Source organism: Peromyscus californicus, unplaced genomic scaffold (assembly GCF_007827085.1).
Source record: "Peromyscus californicus insignis strain IS unplaced genomic scaffold, ASM782708v3 Scaffold_5__1_contigs__length_169319896, whole genome shotgun sequence".
Taxonomy (NCBI): Eukaryota; Metazoa; Chordata; class Mammalia; order Rodentia; family Cricetidae; genus Peromyscus; species Peromyscus californicus.
Window position 1 is genome coordinate 148,354,660 of NW_026294573.1, and position 27,983 is coordinate 148,382,642.

Below are 27,983 nucleotides of genomic sequence, written 5' to 3' on the forward strand. Positions count from 1 at the left end.
CGCTGCAAATGTCAATTCTGCCATTGGATGTGCTTAAACTCAAATGCAAACAATGCTTGAGGAACACACTGACCTGGATCGGGTGTTTTCACACCGTAATTAGCTCTCCAGTAGTAGCTCTGGCAGAAAACCGGGTCAGTGCCCCTCACCCAGGAAGCCAGGCTGTTTTCACTGCAGCCAGTCATGAGGTGGGAGCCCTGGGGACGGTCTGACACTCCGCCCACTTCTGGTAAGGGGCAGGTTTTTGGTAAGTGCGACTGTACCTTCACTGGCAGGGCAAGTATGGGAATTAATTAAAATAGAGGGCTGCAGGGGGGTGGTGGAGATGTGACCCTGCATCAGCTGAAATGCTAGGAATCAGAAGGCAGACTTGCCCAGAGTCAGGAATAGCAAAGCTTAAAAGATCTTAGTTTAGAAACAGTAAGTGTCAGGATCACATATTTATATATTTTAAAATTTAATGCTCTAGGAATTCGACAACCTGCAAAGTTCTTATTTTGATTTTTATTGTACAGGTTCTTCAGTCATGAAAGCTGACAGAACATTCTCCTGATTCATAAACAATGGGAAAGGATAGATTCTTTCTCTTTCTCTCTCTCTCTCTCTCTCTCTCTCTCTCTCTCTCTCTCTCCCTCTCCCTCTCCCTCTCCCTCTCCCTCTCCCTCTCCCTCTCCCTCTCCCTCTCCCTCTCCCTCTCCCTCTCCCTCTCCCTCTCCCTCTCCCTCTCTCCCTCTCCCTCTCCCTCTCTCTCCCTCTCTCTTTGGCCATTAAATTCCCTTCTTTGAATTTTCCACAGCGATCCCTGTCACTTGAGGCCTGGGAAACGCAAGTCAAATTGTGTGTAAAACGCACAGACCTGTAAAGAAATGAGAACCCTGTCCTCAGAACTGTTTCTCTGAATTGTGTGCAAACTCAGGCCCATCCTTGCAGAGCATCAGGGCATCTCAGAGCTTATTTTGAGAGGCGTGGGCCATGAAAATATTCTCAGACTGTCAAGATTTTCTTTTCTGTTTTTCACTCAAAGAACTGCAAGAATATAAAAATAGTTAACGAGGTAGAAAAATCATTTAAAAATCAGATAAATACAGAAGACTTCAGCACGAACAATTTGTTACTGTAGTGTTCACTAACCTTAGGCAGGCTGGCTAGGAATGCTCTATAATGCACTAAGCAAAGAGAAATTAATGATTTCAGTTTAATTCTCTGTTGTATCGAAGTCGAATCTGGAGAAAAAAACCCATCAACATCCATTATACTAATGGTCTGAGTCTCAAAAGCAACTCTGATCTTTAGCTGGAAAAATAAAGTATCAAAAAATGTGTCCCAAGCTTATATGAACATCAGGACTGAACAAGATTGGTGTTATCACCAGCAGATTCTTGTGTTAGGACAGTAAATTAAAATGCCATTCTTTACGAAGAAAAGGAACAAAGCAAGTACATGTAAACAATCTGACAGTCAGATCTTTGGTTTGTGCTGCATCCTTTCTTGTGCTGAGGCCCAAGTGTGCCAACCCTCAGATGGGTAGGGCAGAGGGGACCGTGGCGTGGCTCTTACCTGGGCCTTGCTTCTCCCTCTTTTAACTCATGTGACTTTGCTCATCATTTTTTTCAGGTCATTACATCCCTTCTGGATTAATTTCTTTCATATCTCACTGGCTGGGCTGCCAGAACTCATTTCTTCATTACTGTGCTTTGCTTAAGGGTGGCAGTTGCTGCGTCCTTTGTCATATGCCCTTTGCTCTGTCTTGTTTTTTTTTTTTTTTTTTTTTTTTTTTGTGTGTGTGTGTGTGTGTGTGTGTGTGTGTGTGTGTGTGTGTGTGTGTGCTGTTTCTTTTTTTTTTTTCTTTGTTTACCCCAGTGGCAGAAGAGGAGAATGACTTGTTTCTAAGAAGCTGGTGCTTGCTGGCAAATGGAGACTCATGTCCCTGTTTGCTGCCATTACTACTTGCAGGGCCTCTGCAAAGGGGAAGAGTTGATTTAACCTGTAGGTTAAGAGTTGACTTAACGCATCTGTAGGTCTTAAAGCCAAGTCCTATAAATGGGGAATCCCTGCTTCCACGTGCCTCCAACCTTATCCCAGAACAATCTTCCCAATGCACAGATGACATTGTACCACTTTTAGATCCATATGTTTTCTGGACTCTCTGATGCCTTCGGGGAAAACCCCAACTCTTTGGAATAGTGTCCAATCTATGCTGTCTCAGGATTGCTTCATTTCTTCTCTTTGGGAATCCCTCCCTTTTTGTCAAATCAGCAGAATATTCACAACCGTTGAGGAGAGGGGAGCCCCTCCTTAAAATTACTCTCCTTTGTCCAACACCTATGGCTTCATTGCCCTAGACCACTGTTAAGCCCCAGGTCTGCTCATCATATTAATGTCGCTGTCTACTTGCCTCCATTGCCTGGGTTTTGAGGTGCATAGGGACAAGCTCTCTATCTCTTTGAACTTTGGGGGTCTCTTTACCCTATTAAAAACTCTGGTATATTACCGTGGCTCAAAAATCTTGAGTGCTCACTAAATAATAAGTAAATGAGTGGGTTGCAAAGGAACTCAGTATATCTCATTAGTTGCAAGGCATTAATTATGAATCACTCTAGTTTTATTTTCCATTTTGGGAGATAATAAAACCATCCTCAAATTCAGGTACTTAATGGTTGTTATTGATATTGTTCTAATTAATTGAAACTCAGATTTGAATAACATGTATTGATTGTTTTCATTGTCTGATTTTTTTTATTTTGTGACTTCATTTTATAATTTTGTAGAAATCCACGTTTATCCTTGATAACAAAGTCGTTTTATCTTTAATGCTCTAAAGGGGAAAAACACATAAACAGTCTTCCTTCATCACTATAGGGTTGGGTTAAAAGTTAAGCCTTCATCAATTGTTGCTCTTACAGAAGATCAGGGTTGGATTCCCAGCATCCACATGGTGCTACACAACCATTCACAAGTCCAGTTCTGGAGATCTGATGCCCTCTTCCTCCTCCACAGTGGTGAACAGACATATGTGCAGGATCAACACTCATACATACACTTGAGCCTCGACTCATGCTCTTTCTAAGAGGTCCCGTATGCTCTTTATGCATTTTGTTACACTATTTTGGTGAGCATTGTACCAGATTATTAAATGAACTGGGGGAATGTTGACTGCAGAAGACATCCTGCATGCTCGTGCCCTTCCTTGTCTTCAGGCTTTAGTCATGATGCGCTGAAGTTAAGAATTACCTCAGTGAACTCATGCTTTTGCTCTGCTGTGTAAATATCCGTGTCTTAGGGTTACTATTGCTGTGATGAAACCGCCACGACCAAAAGCAAGTTGGGGAGGAAAGGGATTGTTTGTCTCATACTTCTACATCATTGTTCATCACTGAAGGAAGTAATGACAGAAACTCCAATAGAGGAGGATCCTGGAGGCAGGAGCTGGCGCAGAGGCCATGGAGGAGTGCTGCTCCCTGACTTTCTCAGCCTGTTTCCTGTAGAATCCAGGACCTCCAATGCAGGACTGGCCCCACCCACAATGGGCTGGGTCCTCCCCTATCAATCATTAATTAAGAAAACACCCTCCAGGCTTGCCTGCAGTCCAATCTTATGAAGGCAGTTTTCAATTGAGGTTCCCATCTCTCAAATGTCTCTAGTCAAGATGACATAAAACTAGCCAGCACAATTGGCCTTTTTGTGCTGTGTCCTGATATAAAATGTTTTTCTTGTCATTGAACTGGATCAAGACGATTTGGATAACACTGAGTTACTTTTAGGGTTGTTCTCTGGCCATATATTTATCATCTTTCTCTGTCTCTGTCTCTTTCTGTCTGTCTCTGTCTCTCTCTCAGTTTCTCTCTCTCTCTCCCTCTCTCTCTCTCTCTCTCTCTCTCTCTCTCTCTGAGTATTTACAGGTTTTTTTTTTTTTTTTTGTGTGTGTGTGTGTGTGTGTGTGTGTGTGTGTGTGTGTGTGCACTATTATATCTGGAAGCCAGAGTAAACATGGGTGTTTTCCTCAATTGACTTCTACTTTTTTATTCTAATAGACAGGGCTTCACCGAATCTGTAGCTCACACGTTTGTTTAGACTGGCTGGCTAGCATGTCCTAGAGACTACCTGTCGGTCCCTCCCTAGTCTTGGGACTGTAGCTGTGTATCCCAGTTCCTGGATTTTAAGTAGGTTCTGGGACCTGAACTTGGTTCTTTATGCTTCTATGGCAAACACATTACTGACTGAGTCATCTCTCTTGTCCCATCTACCATCATTTTCTTATCTAGGCAAATCAGGACTTGGAAAGGTTGATGGTATATATTCCAGAGTTGGTATATCCTTATCATATGGCAGATGAATGATAAAGAAATTGAACATATTTGATTTTCTTGGATGATTTGTCGAAACTATGCTATTATTTTTAAATTCACTGCCAGACTTTTATTTGTCTCCTGATTCATTCTGCCTCACAGAGTATCTGGCTATCTCTAATTTACCACAGCAAATTAAGTAACCCTGACAAGGAGCCCAAGGCAATGGCCTTGGTTCTATCTTGTCAGGTGTGGTGGTTTGAAAGAAAATGGGCCCCCAAAAGGAGGGGCACTATTAGGAGGTGTGGCCTTGTTGGAGGAAGTGTGTCACTGTGGAGGCAGGCTTTGAGGTCTCTTTTCTCAAGCTTCCCTCAGTGTGACAGTCAGTCAACTTCTTCTTGTCTGAAAGATGTGGCACTCTCAGCTCCAGCACCACATCTGCCTGCTCGCGGCCATGCTCCCCTTCATGATCATAATGGACTGAACCTCTAAAACTGTAAGCGAGTCACCCACAGCTAAATGTCTTCTTTATCAGAGTGGCCCTGGTCACGGTGTCTCTTCACAGCAATAGTAAGCCTAACTAAGACATCAGGAGGTGTTTCTACCTAGTCCTCAGCTGCACCCTCTGCTGTCCTTTCTACTGTGTGCTACCTCATGTCAGAACTGAGACAAGTCTCAGAGATGAGCAGCTTCAGTTGAACAGTTGAAAGTGATGCTCTTCATTTTAAGAAATCCCTTTCTGTATTTCTGCAGAGTGAGATGATTATTGATACAGAAGATGGACATTTGCAGAACTCTTGGATTTTATTTTTCTAGGGTAACACCTGGCACACTTCACTGATTCACAGCCTGGCATCTCCTCTTGGGTGATCTTTCCACAATTCATCTTTATGATTCACCATTTCCAATGTTAGTAATTTACAGTAATGAGCCATAAGTTGGCACCCAGGCAGGGTGAGACAGAAGCAACTTTCAGCGTACTTGAGGGATACATTCTCTGCCTTCTGAAAGCATCTTAATGATTCTAAGTGGTTTGGATATTTAGAGGAAGTTCAAAGGAACTGAATCAATTGTACCTCATTAAAAAATACAGTACTTAAGATGGGGGTGAGGGCATCTGTTTGCCTCTTTGATGGACTGAAGGGTCTGAGGGGTGGCAGTGTAGAGAAATGTTGAAGCAATGCTTCTGCTCCCTAGGAACACCCAGTGAATGTATGTCTTACATTGTGGTAATGACTGGGTTCCACATTTGCTGAGATAAGGGTGTGTGAATCCAGGAATGTTTGGGAGTCTCCAGATATCCTGACTATTATTGTTTTTCAAATAGTGTGCATCTTTGTCAGAATACTACATCACCTTTAATTTTAAATTGATGTGTATGTATCAGAAGACAGAACCTATGTTTCCAAGGTCTAATTTACAACAATATGAAGAGTAATTTAATATGTTTAGAGCCATGTTTTTTATTCTAAATGATTTCTTTTGAGATAATGAGAATGAATATCCATCCATGTACATTATCAACCACGTAGATTGAATCATACCACTCAGAGGGTCAGTGTCTTAATATAAGAACAAAAGCATTCTCTCTAAGAGTAGACCATTTAATATAGCTTCATTATTAAGTGGAGTGAAGAATTCTAGTGCTGGGAAATTCCTGCCACCTATTTTTAGATCCACATTTATGTTTTTCTCCAGTACTCAGAAAAGGCACCTGATTATGCACTTAGTGGAAGAAATATGGCCGTTGCCTTTGGGCAACACGGGATTTAATCTTGGCCTTGACGATGACTGTTGGAGTGTCTCTGGCCCCTCACTTTACTTCTTTACAATGTACTTGTTTTCACTGTGGAAAGGGCATGATACCATTTCTGGCTGTGTTCTTGTGAGAAGTAAGTATCTAGTGTGAGGAACCTGTCTAACACAGGTTCTGATGGGAGCAGAGACTCAGTGAATACAGCAGTTATCTCCAGGATCTGCCCAAGTCATGGTACAGTGTGGAGAGACCAAGGAGCATGGTCTGTGCTTAGCTCTGCACCTAAAGAAGGAAGCACTTTGCTTTCCATATTTACCATTGCCTTGTCTTTACTCCAAGACTACTGCAGATGTGCCCTTCAGATATCACACAGACCTGAATCCAATTCAAGGTCAGCTGTGTCCCCTCTGTATTGGGGAGGGGCAGCATAAGGACGTGTGGAAGTTTAGGGGATATGCTCAAATTACATTATATACTAGGATGAAATATCCATAAGAAGCACAGTACCAATGCTGTGTACAATGGATACACAGCAATTAAAACACTATGCCCTTTCAATGGATCCACAGCACAGCTCTCTCGGCAGAGCCTAGTCCGAAATTTCTACCTCCATTTTCTCTGCCTTGCTTATTTTTCTCCATCACTTCATATTTCCAATCTGTGGGCAGATGATTTCCTCTCCTGAGCTGAAGCATGAGGTAGGATGAGAAAGATAAGGGTTCCTTCTCTCTGTGTCTGCACTGATTAACTTTTCTGTGTATTTACAAAGACAGTAAAGCACAGATGTGAGTCATGGTGTCTGTCCAGCCAGCAGAGTAGAGGAGGACAGAAGGACAAACTCATGCAGACTACTGTTGTCTCTACCTGTTGTGTCTTGTTAGCACAAATCTAGTCTTGCTTTGTTTATTCCAAAAACCTGACCTAGAGGAAAGGTCATTCTTAAATACAATGTTATCATGTGACATGATGACTCCAGCCTCATCATTCAGAGTTCACATTTGTGAATTCACCTACTCACTAAAAGTTTGAGTAACCACAAACAATACAGAAAGTTTTTATTTTCAGCCACCCACAGACATGTTCAGATTAACCATTTGAGTTCCCCCTAAAAACAAGTATCCAAATGATACTTGAACTTAGGCACCTTCTGCTTTTCTTTCCTCTCAGAAGTGACCAGAGGATGAAGACAGCAGGGGGCAGTGTGGGGCAGGGCAAGAAGCTTTGGTTTTGGGGTCAATGGATGTGGGACTGAATCCCATCTCTCACAGTGAGTAGGATAGCTTCATTCAAGTCACTAAGCATTTCCTTGTTTTGTTATCTGTCTGTCTGTCTGTCTATCATCTATCTATCATCTCTGTCTCTTCATACCATCATCATCATCATCATCATCATCATCAGCCTACCTGCCTTTCTATCAAAGTATATAATTATTGCTGTGGGCACACACACACACACACACACACACACACACACACACACACACACACAGAGTCTCACTCTTAGGAACAATGGTTCAGTATTCACTAGTTCAGTATTTTCAAAGGCATTATAGATGACTATGAATAATAAATCATGAGTTAGTGATTGTATATGTCCATTTGTCTTTGTATGAGTTTTGTACACAGATTGAAAAAGTAGGCTGGGATGATAAATAGACCCTGACATAAGTTCTAATTCTACCAATGAAATACACTGAGGTGTGAACTTGGATATATTACTTTATTTCCTATGTCTCAAGGCGCTCTGATATTTAAATTTGGAGCCAATGTGTCTACCTTGCACCATTACAACCTTTTTATAGGAGAAATGGGAGTTTAACATACCCAAATATGCCTGAAAACTTCTTAAGTATTACATTAATGTAAGCTACTATTATGTAGCTCCATGGAGCTAGAATAGCCAGGAGTGTGAGATATTCATTCTATAGAGGATCTAGTTATAGTGGAACTGTTTACATCTAGCATCCATTTCATTTATTCATTCAGTGAATCAATTATTCAACTTTTCAATGAACTTGTGTTAAAATTGATAGTACCTAACCCCATGCAAGATGCCTAGGCTGTAGCAAGTCACTCAGGTCTATCTCTCAAGAATCACAAGAGGGAAGGAGACAAGGATGCTGTTCAGATCCTAGAGTTGGGGTACACCAGGCTTCCAGGCTTCTATCAGTCTCAAATTCTTCTTATGACCCTAGGTCTCCTGACTGTGGACTTTGGAGCTCCTGTCTACTAGTGCTAGCTGTGTATTTGTGTTTATTTGTGCCCGTGTCAAAGAACACAGATATGACAATGGAGAGATGACTCTTCAAACTGCCCTCACGGAGGCCCTCAGCTCTGTGCTGAGCACCCACACTAAGTGGCTCACAACAGCCTGCCACTGCTGCTCCAAGAGGATCTGACACCTCTGGCCTCTGTGGGTACCAGTCACATGCACATTCCCAACACAGACACATGCTCGCGTACATAGTAAACATAAATGTTTAAAACACAGAACCAGTGTGTGACAGGTAATGGGGATGGGTACAGTGTGCTTTGATACTGTTCTGCTCCCGGTTCCTATGTTCCTCCTTTGTTCCCCGGTCCCCTTAGAGCCTCATGGATAGTGAAGTCCTTTCTCTGAGCTCACTCCTACTGCATCATGCCTAGAATGAACTACTATAGAGATCCACATATGTTCAAATAATTCTTGAGTGTCAAGCATACGTGGAACAAATACTTTTGCTTTGGATGTGCTCTGCATTTCCATCGAAGATAAACACACTGAAAGGATTTCTTCATGTCAACATGTGTATATGAGCCCTAAACATTGTTTTAGGGTATCATAATATAGGTAAATTTCAGATTGCCTTAATGGCATATAAACTGCAGACTCTCTGGAAATCGCTTTGCTATGAGATGCCAGTGGCCATAGAATCTGTGTTAAAGGGGCTACAATAGAGCTCCAGAAGCACGAGAGCCAGGCCTTTCCCTTAACAGCTGCAGAGTCTGTCTGGATGATGCAGATGATTTGTATAAAAGCGGAATGCAATTGGGCTAAAATGCAGTGCGCTTTCCATCCTCTCTCCCCTCTTCTTTCTTCTTTTTTGTTTCCCTCACCTCTTTGAGGCCCCTTACTCATCCATCCTTCCCTGAACTTGTTTATTGATGTGGATTAATTGGAAGGTGCTTTTATAAATAAAATATGCCCAGTTGGAATAAATCAAGTGTGAATCTTGATGCATAGCCTCTGTGACAGTTTTTGGTAGGCTGTACCTGCCAACTTCTAGAACACTTACTCATTAAAGGTATCACGTATTTTTCTCCCAGTCTAAAAACGGTAGAAACAACTCGGGCAACAGGGGCTGGGCTTTCTGTTCTACCACCTGTGAGGTTTCAGATGCCACCTGGCCATGGCCTCTGGCAGCACGGTGAGAATGTTAAAAGCTGGAATTCTGAAGACAGGCTGCCTGAGCCCAGACTCTGTCTGTAACTTCGGGTAAATCATCTAGCTTCCTTCCATCTCAGTTTCACCATCTGCAAAGTGAGACAGACGCTATCTACTTCACAGAACTTTGCAGAATATTAGGTGGAAAGTCCCACAAAGCACATAGAACAGCACTTCTGTTACACCCAATATTTTCACTATTTGATAGATGACATCAGCTGTTATTGCTGATGTTATCTAACGGAAACAACTTCGTTGTTGGTTTCTGGATTGATTTGTTAGTGTGCTGACTATTTGTCTGACAGAAATTTTAGATTTCTATTAAGACATTTGTTTGGATAATATAGAACCCCAAAATTAATTATTCCTCAAGCCTCAAGCGCCAGGATAGGACTGTAGAAACAATGGGTTCTACGTTTCCTAGTGAGGGTTTGGAGAATTATCTCCTAAAGTTTTATCTCTAAAAGACATTTTATCTCTAAGCTACAGAATCTAGAAATGGCGACATACAAGGAACAAAACGGAAATTTCAGGTATATTCTTATTCTTGTATCAAGAAATGCACTGATTGTTTTAAAAGTAGAATTCCATCAGGATCACCTGGGGGATTTTTTTTTTTTTTTTTTTTTTTGGTTTTTTCGAGACAGGGTTTCTCTGTGTAGCTTTGCGCCTTTCCTGGAACTCACTTGGTAGTCCAGGCTGGCCTTGAACTCACAGAGATCCGCCTGGCTCTGCCTCCCGAGTGCTGGGATTAAAGGCGTGCGCCACTACCGCCTGGCAACCTGGGGGATTTTTAATGATACAGGTTTCTGCATTTTAATTGGGGTACTATAAATTTGAATTCCCATTATTTTCTCCTCCCCAGTAATTTGTATGTAGCTAGCCTGATACCAGCATTTGAGCACTTGCACATACTAGAGATGGCAGTCTATATCCAAATCTATCAAAAGGTACACACTCTAGAGCAGGTGGGAAAGATCATTTTCCACTTCATTTTGCCTCTGTAAGGCATCTGGGGCTCATGTGCTTCACTTCTGGGTTGGTGACATCCCAGAGCAGCAGGCAAGGAAAGAGGGCCATTTGTGTGGCCCTCCCCCTTTTCCCGTGATTCTATTCACACTTGGAACTCAGATGTGGAAGATCTAGGAAACAGTCTGTGGTTATAGTACTTGTTTTGACACAAAACCACTGGGCTGATGAAAAAACAAACAAACAAAAAACAAAAAGTTGAAAGACAGAAATAAACTACCATTGCTATAAGGAAATAGTCTAAATGGTTTGGATGCTTGATGCACAGCTGAGCACCCCTTCTGCCTTGAGTCTTAGCAAGCTCGGAGCCAGGTCTGTAGCCTCCTTTTCGCTAGGGTGGCATAGGCTAACATGCTGGACATCGCTTGTATTTGTCTCTCTCTTGAACTCTATGTGATCCTTTACCTAGATTTGCTCTTTTCTATGCTTCATTCAGTTATTTAGTTTGTATTCTAATCTACTATAAATAGCAGAAAGCAAATAAAAAAGGAAGCTGGATTTTTTGAAATGATAATTATATTTCTTCATTCTATTTTTCTCCCTCCAAACCTCCCATATAGCCCTCCTTGCTCTCTTTCAAATTCATCGCATTTTTTCATTAATTGTTATTGCATTCATATACGTGTATGTATATAAATATACAGATATATACATATATTCCAAAATATGACCTTCTCAGACTGTATAATATTACTTGTATGTATGTTTCCAGGGCTGGCCATTTGTCACTGGATGATGAATCGGTTTTCTCTTCCATGGGGAAGACTGTCTTTCCTGCTTCCAGCTTTCCTCAGTTGCCTATAGTTTCTGGTGTAGCGATTAGGCTTCATGAGCTTTCCCTTGTCAGTTTTGTCATGTCCATTGGTGTCATCCTCTTTCATCTCACATTTGGGCAGTCATGTTAGTGAGACTTTATGGATATAGCTTTGACATTACTAGGAGACACAATCTTGTAGCAAACTCCCTAGTCCTCTGGCTCTTACAGTCTTGTCCCCTCTTCTAAACTGTTCCCTGCAAGCTTCCAAAGGCAGGATGCAACCAGTAGTCTTATCCAGCTATGATGCCCATGCTGCATCAATGACCAACATGGCACACTAATTCTAAGGATACAGTGGCACCTTAGTGGAAACCAACAGCTCTCTAACTTAACTTAAGATCTGCTCCACAAGAGGGAAAACATGCCTAATACTGGAAACTAGCTAACTACTCAGTGTTAGTGAAGTCATGACTATTGGAGGAGAATTTACAACCAATAATTTACTAAATCAGCACAATCCCTAACAACAACCTATAAATATTTGTCCTTATATCCACAGACATATATAGTCTTTACTCTTCAACAAGCTGGATTTTCAATCCCTACATGACTAGATACTGTAAAATTGGCATAAAGATGGGGTTCCTGTCTAAAGAGTTCACACAGAGGAGTAACAGTCCACATACATAAATGGTAATGCTGCTTTATTAAGTGATATCCAGGCAGCACTTATCACATGTCTTCTATGAGCCACCAGTTCTTTTAGAGACTCAAATGAACTCTGATGTGTCTATGATCATGTTGGGTTGTAACTGTGTGACTGTACCTGAGTAGCTCTGTTCAGTCCTCACACACTTTTCCAACATATTATAAGGGAAAAACAACAATTAGAGTGATAGGTGGAGCTTTACAACCAGACCACAGCACCAGCAATGCCAGGAATGTGCCAGGCAGCCCTGATATCAGCTTGAGATAAACTGGCTATGTTCCAGCTTAGATGAAGTCAGTTCTGTCTTGACCATTATATACACCCCTGTTTCTCACTTAAAGCATTTTGATGATAGCCAGGACCACATTTTTGTAAGTAAGTTCTCAACACTTGCAACCCTGGATATGACTGTTTCTTTCTTAGGTCTCATGCACCTTGAGCTGGCTCTTACACAATGAAACTGGGCTGTATTGGAACAGCCCTGAAGATATATATATTTCCTCAGCCAGAACTCAAGACTACAAGAAGACAAATATGTAAGGAAATGACTACACTAAAATGTGATTCATTCTCAAATCGAGTATGTATAAAATGCTGTGAAAACACAGATGAGGGCCAATTAATTATATCTGGGATAGGAAGTCTCAAGGAGAGAGAGTTACAGAGAGGTGATGACATTTCAGCTTGATCTTGTGCATAACAAATGACTTCCTATAAGATATTCTCCACCTGTTTTGAATTAACTAAAATGATTAGGTCTTAGGTTTTTATAAAGGTCATCTCTACCAGAATGAAGAAAGTGGAAGGCTCTTGTGAAAATAACCATTTAAAATATATCAGCCTGATTTTGAATGGCTACCAGAACAAATTAGCGCTAAAGTTCATGAGAATGTCTCAGATTGGGAGAAAATTTCCAGGGATTTGATAGACAATACTGCACACACACACACACACACACACACACACACACACACACACACACACACACACACACACAGAGTCTACCCAGTATAATTAATATAAAGCGGTAGTATTAGTTTCCTCCTGTACTATATTGCCTCTTGGTCTGTGCTTAAGTATAGCAGGGAAGGAAAGACAGATTAATGGGATGAAGAGACTTGATTTGCTTGATGGAAGAAGCAATGCTCTGTTTTCCAAACTGCTTCATTTTCCTTCTGTGGTTCCTGTTTCCTACCGCCCTTGCTGATGTCTGCTATTGGCTGTAAAAATCGCCTCTTCTTGGTCATTTACTCTCATGTCTCCCTTCCATGAGGATGTATGTAGAGGTACCATGTTGAAGTCTCACTTGGGAGATGGAAGGAGCTTGAGTCACTGGGGCGGCAGAGAGAAGAGTTCTTGGGGAAACTGTTTAACACAGGACATCCAGGCTGGATTTCACATGAGCGAAGCTTCAGCTTGTGTTGTGCAAAGTCCCTGAAATGTGAGGCTGCTTGTTACAGCAGCTATTCTACATTAGTATAGCTATCATGTGGTACATGATGGAAGTCCTCATCCATCGATGCTAATCTCCTTCGTCTCCCTCTATCTAGCCTCAGAATCATGTAACACATACTTTTTAGGTCATTTAAGGAGTATTTTCAGAATCCACAAGTTAGGACATTCTCTTCAGATATAGAGAAAGGATGTAATACAATCGCAATCTATTAAGTATGCACAAAACAGATCATGAAAATAAACAGATCATTCAGTTCTCAGAGGAGGCTATTCATGTAGCACATGTGTAGAATAGCTCAGACTGGGCCAGATGTGACCAAGGGTACACACATGTAATGCAAGGTGATCATGTTTGTATGAATGTTTGGCAGAGGGCTTCCAGCATGCAAGGAATGAATCGGGGCATTAGCCTTAATTCTAGGAGGCCTATATTTGTTTGGCTGAAGGGTATGGATGAGTTAGGACTATATATCTGTGACATTTTCGTGGAACTGAACAATTTACTCTGTCAGGAATATTTCAGAAGCAACCTCTGTATAGTAAGCAAGGCAGACCTATGTTTTGCCCACAAGAATCTTGCACTCTAATAGGAAAAGGTTAGTATTTAATATGTAGCAATGGGTGTAGTCAAGAAGGTGGGGCAGGGTATATTACATCTATAGTCAGCATTTTCTTCTCTTTCTGAGCAAAAATATATGGTTATACTTCTGTTTTTTTAAAACAAAAGTAACATCAAAATGAATTTTGTGTAATGTGCAAAATTAAATTTGGTAGTTAAAAAAATACCTGTGATTTATCTCTTTGGCCATAATGGATGAGATGTAAAGGGGGAGTTGAGGATAAGGCTTGGGAGGGCAGGTCAAAATTCTGTCACAAATGTGATGATTTATGAAGGTGCTGATGGGGCTGTTAAAATGCATTAATCTGTGAATAGGTAGCCATATATCTCTATGGGCACTCATACCCAAGAATTTCCTTTTGAAACCTATCACTAGGTTTCTTTACTGCCTGAGGCCTTTTAAATGACTTAATAAGGTGTCAAAATTAGTAAATTATTGAGCCTGTAATTATTGAATTGGTTTTCTTACATTTAAATCCCCTTGCCTCCAATCTACTGCTCATTGCTATGAGATTAGTTTCCTTCAACTCGGTCCATTGTACTTAGTTACCCTGTTTAAAACACTTTTAGTGGCTCCTGGGTTTAATGAATTGTATCTGCTCATGAGAGTATTACAACATCCTTTGTCTGGCCCCATGTGGATTTCTAATTGCATCAATAAGCACCCTTGCCCTGTCATCCCCCAAATCCTGACTCCTCCCCAAGTCCCACAGGGCACTCCATGCATGCCATGCTCTAGTTTACTTCTTCCCACTCTCCCAAGGCTGTGCACTGGCTCCCCACCCAGTGTGCTTCCCAAGCACCATTTGGTTCTGTCAAGTGTGATGTAATAGGGGTTGAAGCTGAGCATAGGATCATTAATGCTTAGCATCATATTGGTTGCTAAAGATGATCCTAAACGGGGCATCCAGGGGGTGTCTGCCAATCTTGATATAGCAGTAGTATAGCCTGTCTACCCAGACTGCTTTGGAGACACATCTTTCCCAATCAGCTTCCTCTGATGTGTGTTCTACAGAAGAACAGGGCACAGAGACTGGTCCATGGATTCCTAAGATTCTGGAACTGAGGATTTTGCCTCTTGATTTGGTAGCTGTCAATCATCCATCATCCTACCACTTACAAGATGCAGAATTCCAACAGGCAGCTAACTACAGCAGAAACCCTAAGAGTAAGGATATTTGCAATTTTAATTTTATAAAATTTTGTTATAAAAATCTTGCAAATAAATAAAAATGCCACACACCAAGATTAACCAAAGTTTTAAACACTTATTCCTAGGCTATTCCACTCTGGGCACCACTACTCCATGGTGGAACAGACTGTGAGACAGTCTTGGTGTCACTGTGGAGTCCAAAGAGCGGTGTAGTTAGGGAGAATAGTGGATCCTTTGTGGGTACAGTGCAGTCTTTGACAACTGCAAGAACAGTTAGATGTTGTGGGGAGTCTGGGGACAACTACGTGAATACCTTTAATATCCACTCACTGTTTTCTTGAGCGTCAGGTACTGGTCAGGCAATGATGAAATGTCTATAGTTCCTAGTGCTCCGCCCCTTTCTCCCCCACCATTACCTCTATTCTCTCCTTCTCCTCTTCCCTTCCTTTTCCTTCCCTCTTGCTATCTTTTGAGACACCATCTTGCTCATGTAGTCCAGACTGGTCTCAGACTCTTGGTCCTCCTGCCTCATCCTCCAGAGTGCACCTAGTTCCAGTTCTATTTTTACAAACTTTATCCTTGTGTCTAAATCTTGATAATGTTGCTGTCACTGGTGGTAATATGTTCAGAGGACAATTAAGGAATGTCTAATGTACTTAATGTTATTCTTGAGAATTTGACTATGGATTGTGTTTCATAATGTACATGATATGTAGTAGAGGCTCTATATGTATACATACCAACATGGATATATTCATTCTGAACATTCACTTTCATTTAACTGTTCTGATGCAATTTTAAAAAACAGCTTACTTTAAGTGTTTTTACCATGCAGAAACCTGATTCTCTAGTCTTTATTTACTAACTGGCTCCTCTTTCCTTATAGCTCAGGTCTGGGAATCCCATTTTGTAGACTCTCTCAGGGTTTAATGAGTTTCCTTTTGACACTTATCCATGGAACCAGCAGTGTTAGTTCACATTTTAAATATCTCCTTTTATTCATCTCTTTCTCATTTCATTCATCCAATGGAACCAAAACTGTCCTTTGACCTTTAAATTTTTGATCTCAGTGTGTGACCTTGTAGGGTGTTGTTTTGAGGTAACCAAATCTTGATCCCAATCTCATGAGCTTAGCCTTACATGCTTATTGCCATGGTCATAACCCATTGACTACATCAATTATTTGTATATTGCCCCAAATCTGAAAGCTAGCCTTTAAAGTTTGGTCTTGTACCTGTGATCTCACTAAAATTACTTGGTATGCCCTTACAAATTTGAAATACAAAATTTTATGGTCTTTAAAAAAAACTACCAGTTAAATATTTCAGAAACGTAGTAGCTACAGAATAACAAATACCTATTTCTATGGAAAAAGTGTGGTGTGCAGGGGAGCAACCTAGAGTTATTTAATTTCTTTTTTTTTAAGTTGGACTCTTTTGGGTTCAAGATATTTTTGCAATGGATCTAAATTTGTATCAGTTGGCTCCTATTTCCAGGACGGCCTTGTCACAGCCACACATCATCTCATCTCAGCAGCTCCAGTAAATAATTGGGCCCGTGAGACACAGTTTTTCTTCTCTGCAGCGCCGCCCTGCAACCTCTGGCTTCTCCCCTGGGTCTGCAGGGTGATAGGACTGTTGCCTCTGGCCTTTTCATTTATTATTTATTTCATTTATTGCAGGGCTCAGAACAAATTGGAATTGGCAAAAATGGAGAGTGAGACTGTGGAATGATGATAGCCAAGGTCCACATGATTACTCAAAACTGCAGGAGAGCAGAGAGGCAAGAAAGGATAGAGAAGTACAACAAAAGGGTTCAGAGCAGCCGGCGTGAGATGCTTTTAGAAAATTTTTGTGCCTCTGTGAAGTTTTCAGATCTTCATACAGTCAACTGGCTGAGTAAAGCTTTTTCTTCTTTTCTTTCCTTTTTCCCTCTTGCCGCTCAAAATACGGCCTCCATGACAGAAGAGTAGGCAGGAACTGACCAGGAAGCAGACACATCTGTGAAGCCTGCTTCCCACAGGCAACACCACTCTCCAAGCTTCAGTTTCTCTACCAAGCACCCATAGATTGCTTACTCTTTCCAGCCCCTGAAATTAAAAAGGGTCAGCTTACTGCTTAGCTGTAGTACACTGTTTTCAGTGGTTTCCAATTTTATCATACAATAATCATCTTGGATCAATTCTTGAGAAGACAGGGAGATTTTATTGTTTTTTAAATTCTAGTTTTGTAATGCTTGGGATTAAATACAGGACCTCACATAGTATATGCTAAGTGAGTGCTCTACTACTGAACCATTTCCCCAGCCTCAGACAAGCAGGTTTTAAATTGTGTGATTCCAACCGATATCAAGGAAGGCATTTTATTCATAAATGAGAACATGTAAAGTGACTGTCTCACCTAATAGCCAATTTAGATGGTGCTTGATACAAGTGATTGCTTTTTCTTCTGATATAGATATAGATTAAATAAGCATGCGAATACACATATACACCCTCACACTCACTGAGAAGCAGGTGAACATATATTATGTCTCACAGGATTTTTTCATTTGCACATGGATCTCATGCTATGTATTCCCATAATGTGTGATCCTGGGAAAAGTAACAGACAAGCATGCTTACTACTGGTATTCAGAGGAGGAGGAAACAGATTTAGAAAGGAAACATAATTGGGGAAATAACTTACCTAAGATTCAAACCCAGATCTGCCTAACTCTGCTATTTCTACTCCTAACAACTATGTAAGACTGCCTTGTAGGCCATGCATATAACTCATGCCATCCATTTGAATATATATTTATATGGTGCCATGTAACACAGCTCCACTAAACACAGTTAAACAAATAAAGAACAACAGTGGCTTACTCTTGCTCAACTTCTGTGGGCAGGAGAATTAGTGGAGCCCTTTTTAATAGTGTGTGTGTGCGTGTGCAGGTGTCTAAAGAGGCCAGGAGAGAGCATCCAATTTCCCGGAGCTTGTGCTCACTTCTGCAGCCCATATATTAAAATTGGAACAGTACAGAGAAGATTCCCCTGCACAAGAATGACACTCAAATTTGTGAAGTGTTCCATATTAAAAAAAAGAAAGAAAAAGAAATTCCCTGGAGCTGGCATTATGTGCCATTGTGGGCGACCTGACATGAAGTCTGGGAACTGAATTTGAGTCCTCTAAAAGAGCAGTAAGTGCTTAACTACTGAGCTGTCTCTCTGGTTCCCAATTCAGACGTGTCTTAACTAGGCAGGTCTGACTTGGGGTCTCCTATTCAGTTGCTGCAGGGTTTTGACTAAGACTGTGGTTTTCTGAAGGCACAATTTATGCAGGGAGATTAACTTAGAAGGTAGATCATTTACATGGTTAGTAATTTGGTACAAGTCCAAAATGCGTGCCTCTGTGCTCTCTGTGTGGCTCATTCCAGGGCACTGTTGAGTGTCTCTTAACATGGTGGCTGATTTCCTCCATAATGGATGACACAAGGATCAAGGCTGAATTAGCAATACCTCTGACAAACTGGCCTCAGAAGTGACATTACCCAGCTTACCTCACTGTATTCAAACATCCAACTCTGATTTGATGTGTGAAGATCTATGTATGCCTGATAATACCAGGAGACACAAGTCATTAGGGGTCATTTATAGATTGGCAATTCTCGCTAACCTGGCCCTTTTCTCTTTCTATAAATCCTTGTAGCCAAATCTTCTACTCTTGCTCCATTTTTCCATTTGGTTATCCACTTCAGCAACCATTGCCTGATTCTCCTCAAGCTGGAGTCCAGTGAGTATGTAGGGAATTGTGATGGATAATATTGATTTCCAATGTGACAAGATCTAGAATGGCATAGCCAAACTGTTAGGTGTGTCTGTGAAGACGTTGATAGACTGTGTTTATTGTGGTGACATCACAACCTGGAGTGTGGGTGACCCCAGTCCATGGGCTGAAGTTCAGGATTGAATAAGGAGAAAGTAAGTATCAGCATTTGTCTCTTGAATTCTGGACTGTAGATGCGATGTGACCAGCTGCCTCATACACTGCCCGTGCTGCCACACCTTCTCTCCCAGGTTGAACCGGATCCTCAAACTGTGAGACAAATAAAAAGCTGTTCTTAAGTTGCTTTCTCCAGGTTCGTTTTTTTTTTTTTTTTTTGTAATCATAGCAACAAAAATGGTAAGCAATATAAGAACCTGGCAATCAGGGTTGTTTTGTCTACTCTGTGGAGATAACGAGAATTGATCTGACAGAGTGGTCCTTCTCAGTGGACTGGGATCTTTTCCCAGTGATGTGCTTGGGAGAACTTCCACAGTAATATCTAATGCAGTAGATAGCCGTGGCACAGATTTCTTTGATAGTCTTCTTCAGAACCAGCACCGCAAGTCAGTTCTGCAGTGTCTACTGAGCTGGAAATACGTGTTAATAACGCTGATGGGTGGGCACAAAAAAACAAAGCATATTAGTGGGTGTCTCTTTGGGATCAAGGGTATTTTGTTACTTTCATTTTACTAATATTCTACATCTATATATTGTTTCTTCTTAAACATAACTTAATGAAGATGAGCAACTAAAACACTCTTAAGACAGGAACTCTGTGTTCCAGATTCTAATGCCTGGTGTGATTTTTTTTTAATGCAATGCACTTCCAGTCTTTGCGTCTTTCTTGTTCCAAGGATGTCATTATCAATACTAATATAAAATTTTCATTGCTTGAGCCATTACAATATACAGGGAATGGATTTTTCAATTTGTCAAGTTCCAGTGAGTATATTAGCAGAATCTTCTGTCTGTCAGCAGGCACGTGGTGATGTCAGTAGCATCTCTAATTTTGATTGTTCTGAGTCTTTGTGTTTATGCAGGTCTCCAGTGCCTGAAGGCCTCTCTCCCCTTTCCCTCCGGCTGATTTCCCTTACATCTCTTCTCATCTTAGCTGAGCCTTTAGAATGATACATACTGAAAGCAACCTGTGAGATAGGAAATATATTGATAAAATATGGGTTTAAGCTCTGGGAATCCTGTTGAAAAGAAAGAAGATGGATTGTGGGAGCCAGAGGGGTCATGGCAGGAGAACCCACAGAGACAGCTGACCTGAGCTCATGGGAGCTCATGGACTCTGGACCAACAGCTAGGGAGCCTGTATGGGACTGACCTAGGCCCTCTGCATGTGAGTGACAGTTGTGTATCTTGGTCTGTTTGTGGGGCTCCTAGCAGTGGGATCAGGACTTGTTTCTGATGCTTGAGCTGGCTTTTAGAACCTATTCCCTATGGTGGGATGCCTTGCTCAGCCTTGATGCAGTGGGAGGAGCTTGGTCCTGCTTCAACTTGATAGTCTATAATTTGTTGACTCCCATGGGAGGCCTGCCCCTTTCTGAACAGAGGAGAAGGAGGAATGGATGGGAGAGGAGTAGGTGGGAGGTGGGGGGAGGAAACTGTGGACGATAGGTAAAATCAATAGAAAAAAAGAGAATCATGCTATAGAGCTACAGCCGAGAGCCATGTCTGGATCAATGGCTCTATCTCAGCCAGGGTCTGTGTTGATGTCCCAGGTTCCTTTTATCATCAAAGGCCATGCTGATGCCCGTGGTCTGGGCCACCACTTGGGGCCATGTGGGTGTCCAAGGATCATGCTGGGGCACTGAGTGGCATGTGCTGCCACCCATGGTGACATCTGGGCCCACACTGCTGCCAAGGAACATGTCTGGGTCCGTAGTCCTACTGCAGCTGGGGTCTGTATTGCTGTCCATGGCCCCTGTTGTTATTAAAGGCTACACGGATGCTTGGGGTCTGGGCCACTACCTGTGTCCATATTGGTGTCTAAGGGCTGTGCTGCAGCTGGAGCCATGCCAGTCTGGGTGACCTGTGCTGCCATGTCTGGTCCATGGTCTGCTGCAGTGGGAATCTGTGTTGATGTTTGTTGCTCATGTTACCACAGGGGCTCACGCCAATCATGCAATCATGAAATTCGAGGGCCATGCTGAGCTGGGCCTGCCCTCCACTGTCCCATATAGGAGAGCTAGCTCCAATGATTCAGGCACAAGATAGCTGCCCCTGCCCCTCAGGGGAGAGCTGGCCCCCTCAACTTAGAAGAAAGCTGACCCCGCCCCCCATTCAGGAGAACTGGCCCCACCCCTCACCACAGGCATGTGAGAGCTGGCTTTTCCCCTGCTTGAGGGGGGTGGTTCCAGTGGCCTGGTCTGACCTACTCAGCTACCATCTAGGCACTCATCAACATCTGTCCCATCTATGGCCTGCTGGAGCATGTAAAGGAACTGGTCTTGCAGAATCATAGCCGCAGGATCGCCATGATTTGGAGCAACAGCAGGAGAGGAGTTTGGATGAGGGTCCAGTATTGATGGTCTACCAGAAGCTGGAGACCTTGAAGCAGACCAACAATTCATTACACATTGACATTTGCAAATACAGCTGATTGGACAAAAGGGTCTACTGCATGACACACTGCAGCTCCCAAAGAGCTGAATGAAGAGGTGAGGGAGAGGTCGGAAAGATAGAGGAGCAAAGTGATGTTTGTTTTGCTTTTTTGTTGTTTTTTTAATTAATACTGTTATTTATTTATTTATTTATTTATTTATTTATTTATCTTTTGAAGGGGTTACTATAAGGGTGAAGGACAAATATGGAGGAATTGGGAGGTGGGTGGGATTGGAGTACATGATGCAAAATTCCCCCAAAAAAATCAATTAAAAATGTGTTTGAGCCGGGCAGTGGTGGCGCACGTCTTTAATCCCAGCACTCGGGAGGCAGAGCCAGGCGGATCTCTGTGAGTTCGAGGCCAGCCTGGGCTACCAAGTGAGTTCCAGGAAAAGGCACAAAGCTACACAGAGAAACCCTGTCTCGAAAAACAAAAAACAAAAAAAAAAAAAAAAAAAATGTGTTTGAAAAGAAAGAAAAAAGAAGGACTCAAGCTTTAGGGTGATTTGTTTCATTGGTTATCTTTAATTATCTCACAAGTTAATGAAGGTGATTTATCAGTGAGAGGTTCTTATTTTTTCCCAGAGCTTTACTAAACTTCAGGGGCAGATCTGTGGCCTCATAGTTTAGCGATGATTCTGAACTCCTGTGCAATGATGTATGGCAGCTTCAGCCCCGCCTCCTCTGTTCTCCTCATGAGCTACACTTTGGTGGCTGTGGGATGAGGTGTGGCAGGATGCAGGAACTTCAGGAGGGCTGTGCTAGGTTGGACAAATTAGAATATTGTAAGCATTCCTAAAGGAAGACTTGCAGTCTGCTGGGCTTCATAGCAACACAAGATTGGCTCTAGCAATGCTTTGGACTGCTTTCAGATTAGAATGCAGACAGAGAAGGCAATTGTGCAGCTCATATTACATGGTTAAAAGGTGGGAGGTGTACCTGAAATTAGTATATTTTTTTTTGATGAGATTAGTAATACAATTATGTGTTTTTAAATTGGAATTATTTGGGGATAGTAATTAAAGAACAGATTTCATTTGTTTGTGAATATGTCCAATTTAAGCAAGTAACTGCATGGTAGTAGTTGAACAAAAAAATCCCTTTTGCCGGGCGGTGGTGGCGCACGCCTTTAATCCCAGCACTCGGGAGGCAGAGCCAGGCGGATCTCTGTGAGTTCGAGGCCAGCCTGGGCTACCAAGTGAGCTCCAGGAAAAGGCGCAAAGCTACACAGAGAAACACTGTCTCAAAAAAAAAAAAAATCCCTTTTGGTTGTATGCAATTTGCATTTGTCTAGTAAACTTGAACTCACATTATTTATTTTTTTTATCTATTTTTTTTTTTTTTTTGGTTTTTCGAGACAGGGTCTCTCTGTGTAGCTTTGCGCCTTTCCTGGAACTCACTTGGTAGTCCAGGCTGGCCTCGAACTCACAGGGATCCTCCTGGCTCTGCCTCCCGAGTGCTGGGATTAAAGGCGTGCGCTACCACCGCCCGGCTGAACTCACATTATTATGTCTATATTACTTTATTATTTCATCATTGTGTAGTAAACTTTACCCATGAATGTGAGGTCCTTTAACATCTCTGTTACCTGTTGCTGCTAACAGATTCATGAGGTGAATTTACTGTCTTCAAGCTCTGATGGTGTGAAGTCTAATAAACAGTCTTGTACAGCTAAAATCAAGAAGCCAGCAGGATGGCATTCTTTCCCCAGCTCCATCCCTTATACTTTCTACCTTCTAGAAAGTTCTACCAGAAGGTCCCACATTGCTGGCCTCTTTGACCCCTCTATCAGTGGTATCATTCTGACCTCTTTCTTTGTGGCAATTCCTTCTCTGATATTGGCACTCCTTCCTGTTTTAGGAAGACCACTGTGATTATACAAGACCTCCTTGGAAAGCCCAGGGCAAACTCTTCATCTCAAGCCTTTACATTATCATACCAGCAAAGCCCACTTTTCTATATAAAGAAACAATATTTTAGGTTCTAGAGACCAGACTGTAAAACCTTTGAAGGAGTTGTTAATCTCCTCATCACATCTATATTTTATATTCTGTTAAAAAATAATATGTTAGTTTGATGCTTAAAGTCTTGTGGATCTCAAAGCCTTCAATTTGACTTAGACAGAACAACTGCAACTTTTAGCAACTTGATTAACCTTGCAGAATGTTAATATTTCAGCTGCAACTGGAATGTTTAGATTGGACCCAAAGTATATTATGTACTCAGTACAGTCACTCATTCCCAGTTCTTTAAAAAGATTATGTCTTCCTACATGTTAAAGTAAAAGTCTAAGTGAACACTGGCATGGCGGCATCTCCAGAATCTATAGGCTAGTTGAGGAGGTCATTGCCAGACATGTAATCCCTCAGAGAACACAAAGCATGGTAGAGAACCATGTCCCACTTAAGAAAGACCTGTGTTATGGGAACTTGTCTTGAAGAATTTGAGTTACAATTAAGTTTGGTGAAGATTTCCTAGGAAGTGACTGGGATATGAACAATGTAAAGAATTGAACAAGGGCCACAAGATGCTCAGTGGATAGTGAACTGAAAGAGGATGGGAGGGAAAGGAAGTGCCTCCTAACAGGCAGAGGATGGACAGGTACAAAGGTTCATAGGATAAGGGAAGAGAGTGAGTTGGAAGTGCTGGTGATGGTGGCATAAATAATAACTACATCAATATAATTCTGTAAGTTGGCATATGAACCAAACTCTTCCTTATCTAGGCAAGTGACTTCAGATAAGTCACTTACCTTTTCTATGTCACAATTCCTTCACTGATGGAATTGTGACAATTACCGTAGTTCTTAGAGACTGGATAGCTCAACCTAGAAAATAATCTCTGTGCACACAGTGAGCACTCCATAAATTTTACCACTCATTCTAACATTCTCAACCATGACCTTATTCATCCTTACATCAGCCTTATGATGTAACTAGAAACTGAGGCAGAGTACAGTAGATAGCTTGTCCAGGTTCCTGCAGCAAGTACCTGAGAGAGCAGAGATGTGAGAGAAGGCACATCTGCCTGCATGAAGCTGGAGCTTTCCCGCTTGGGTGTCAGCACTCCTGAGGTGACTTCCCCAGACAAATGGGACAACACTGAAAATGTTTTGTACAAAGCAAACCTAACTCCATAAATAAAACACTGATCATTCGCAGTACCTGCCCCACGACTGTTTCCTGCTATTTTTAGTTATACAGTTTTATAACAAAGAACACATGGGGCAGGTAAAGTTGACCTGTTTCATTTCTTCTCCTGTTCATTTTCTATGTAATTTCAGGAAAATAAAAGGCAAGAAGAAGCACTGGATTCCAAATGTGTCTGTGTCTCCATTGACTCCCTGGCATCATTCTGCTTGGCCTGGGTGCTAGAATTGGTATCTGAGGTACCAGTGAGTCTTGAGCAGCCTATTCTCTTCATTCCTTTAGATTCTGGATATCAAGGATTTGAGGTAATGATAAACAATGATAACCACCACTTGAGGTTCAACTAATTTCAAAGTATCAGAGTCTAAAATTATTTCACATTAAGTCTGTGCCAACTTATTTGACCCTCTTTTAATCAAGGAGAAAACATTTCAAGAATGGGGCTTCTCCTAGGATTCCAAGCCTCCTCTTGTTGATGGTGTTGGCCCATAGAATGCAGGACTGCTGGCTTAACAGATATTTTGAATTGGCAGAGTGCCAGATCTTCATCTCTTCCTGGAAGTTGTCATAGATTGGAGTTTAAAATTCATTGATTAATTTTGGAAGTTTGGAATAATACAGTGAGGGTTTTTTAATACTCCCCCTTTTAATTTTTATCATTAATGTAAAACAATAAAAAGGAACACATCTTAAGTGGAAAATGTTTGGTCCTACAATTCTTTCCTGGCCAAATCAAACAGAACATACATAAAAAGGTAGACAGAGCTTCTATTTGTCAAATGATGGATTATTCTTTTCATTCATGTAGACATCTGGCAGTGTCAAGATACATGTATTGAGTAATTATGATTCCACAAAGATATTGTATGATAGAATTATTTTCACAGATAAGCACAAAAATCATATTTTTTCATGAAGTTCTTGTATGATGGTTTGGCATTGAAGAAGTGTGCAATACCAATGAATATCTCTTCATTTGTTTGAGCCTCTGTCTTCAATCTCTTTGATAAATTCAGGGTAACCATCCAACCCCTAGAAAAGAGTGATGTGAAGCATTACAATGGGGTATATCATTTTGCAATACACAGATTTCAAAATCTGGCCAATGGTTAACTGGACTAATGAAAAAAGATGGTATTGGCAGCGTAGAGCTCTGCTTTCAAAGTCAGAACCAACAGCGTGTCTTATGCATTGACTGAAATAATGTAGTGAAACCCCTTTATCTCTTAACAAGCTACCTCCAGTCATGAAATTCCCTTTGCTATGCTGCAGCCTCAATGTGAGAAGGGAGAACATGTTCAGATATTGAAAAACTGTAGGCCATTACCCACTTTATCACTCATATCAAAGACACTGAAAAGATAGCACATGTGCAATTGATGGATTATTTTCATCATGAAAGTCTGATGACCCCACTTGGGTTTTCAAACAAGGCATTTAATAACCACTGCCTTGTTAAAAGGTGGAAAATGATCTGGCTGGTGGCCTGATAGGACGAGGTTTTATTGATTTTACTGAAGCCCTTGGCTTGGGAGATCACAGGCTTCTTAAGGGCAAACTTAAAAGGAAGCATTAAGATGGATGAGTAATTACCTGTGTGATGGACGTCATTCTGCAAACATCAGGACTGGGAAGTTTTCCTTTGGGTATCAGTTGATGAGGGAGAGGGAAAGCATGGGCCAAGCCTCATTTCAACCACTTTTAGTCTTCTTGCGGACTTGTGAATTGGCTTTGCTCTGGTGGAGGGTTGGTGTAGATGACTTTAAAAGGCAAACTTAATTGTCGATTTATAAGGAGGAAAGAGAGACTGTTATGGATACTAGAAAAAAAATCGTGTTTCAAATGCTATGAAAGAGAGAGAAAAAAGTAGATAACGTCATGCATACTGTTAGTTTTGGTGGCTCTGAGTCCCTTGGAATGAAGAGTGAAGATCTCTGAGCCTGCAGCTCCTTCCCAAGAAGCCAGACTAAGCTTGATGGGACGTTGGAAAAGAGGCGTAGATGGCAGTCTAGAAGAGGAATGGCTGTGTAGGAGTCAGAATCACAGCAGAGCTCTGAGGATGTCACAGGCTGATGCACGGTGGAGCGACAGAGCAGTGCTGAGGGGCAGCACAGGCTGCGGTTTCACTCCGACGGTGGGTGTTCTGTGGACTGGCACGTGGCTGCTTGAGCTACTTTAACAACGGTCTAGCCCCTTCCCCATCTCCTCTCTGAATCTGTGCTGCTGTGACTTAACAAGGCCACAGTGAAGGTGGGTGGAGCAAGGGGGAAAGAGTGAGGCTTACTGGGATCTCAGGTGTTGGATCTTAGCTGTGCCAGAAGTCCCTTCAATGCTGTTAAGCAGAAGTGAGCAATTCTCTTAACGAAGACTCAACTGAGTGTTGTTTTGATACACTAATTATAGTCCAGTGCTATGCTATCATAGAATAACATATGGGAGGTTATTTCTGCATGACGAAGCACTCGTGGCTAGAATGCATTTTTCCATTATATGAATTTTTAAATATTTGTGCAAATGGGCATTTTCCCAAAGGGGGAGAAATGATACATAGGTATTTTGCTTTGTCAGAAGCAATCTATACCGAAGTATTGTTATAAATAATAAATATTTGTGAAGGGTACTTGAGTCGTTTTCTCTCCTCTCTTATAATATAAATTACAACTCTACCATGAGGTAACCTGTATGGGAGACTTCAAACCACAGTGTTTTCTTGATAACACACACACACACACACACACACACACACACACACACACACACACGAGGGATGTCGAAGACCAATCAATGCACTTTTGTTATTTTAAGGCACCCTCATTCCTTAGCTCAGATACTTGATTCGTTTTTTATCCACAGGCTTTTTCCTGATTGTTCAGACCTGTGAGATAGAGTTCATCAGAAGCCCCACTAAAACAGCTGTGATTTCATCCAGGAATATAATTCTTTCTAATGGATTATTTCATGTTTTATTCATGTAGAAATAGTACATACTGGTGAGTGGTAGATCTTGTTACAAATATATTTATAACAGTTTGAGAGAACTTAAACTATAAAGATATTTTGGGACACACACTTTATGAACATCTGAGTCTGAGCACATGCAATGTTCATTTTTTTTAAACTTTCTTTTTACTTACTCTTTGTGTCTTTCAGATCATGCATCTGGATCCCATTCATTTTCCCATCCCTTCATATCAACCCTTTGCTCTTGCAACCTCATCCACAAAATAAAAT

At 41.5% G+C, this 27,983-nt stretch overlaps 1 long non-coding RNA gene and 1 pseudogene across 1 annotated transcript; both read left to right on the top strand.

Annotated features, from left to right (window-relative positions):
- The first annotated feature begins 158 nt into the window (after nucleotides 1-158).
- Nucleotides 159-27,983, top strand: LOC128096096 (uncharacterized). Its single transcript, XR_008213532.1, has 3 exons — nucleotides 159-247; nucleotides 24,887-25,057; nucleotides 27,903-27,983. It is a non-coding gene; the product is annotated as an uncharacterized LOC128096096 (long non-coding RNA).
- Nucleotides 18,167-18,266, top strand: LOC128098003 (uncharacterized; annotated as a pseudogene).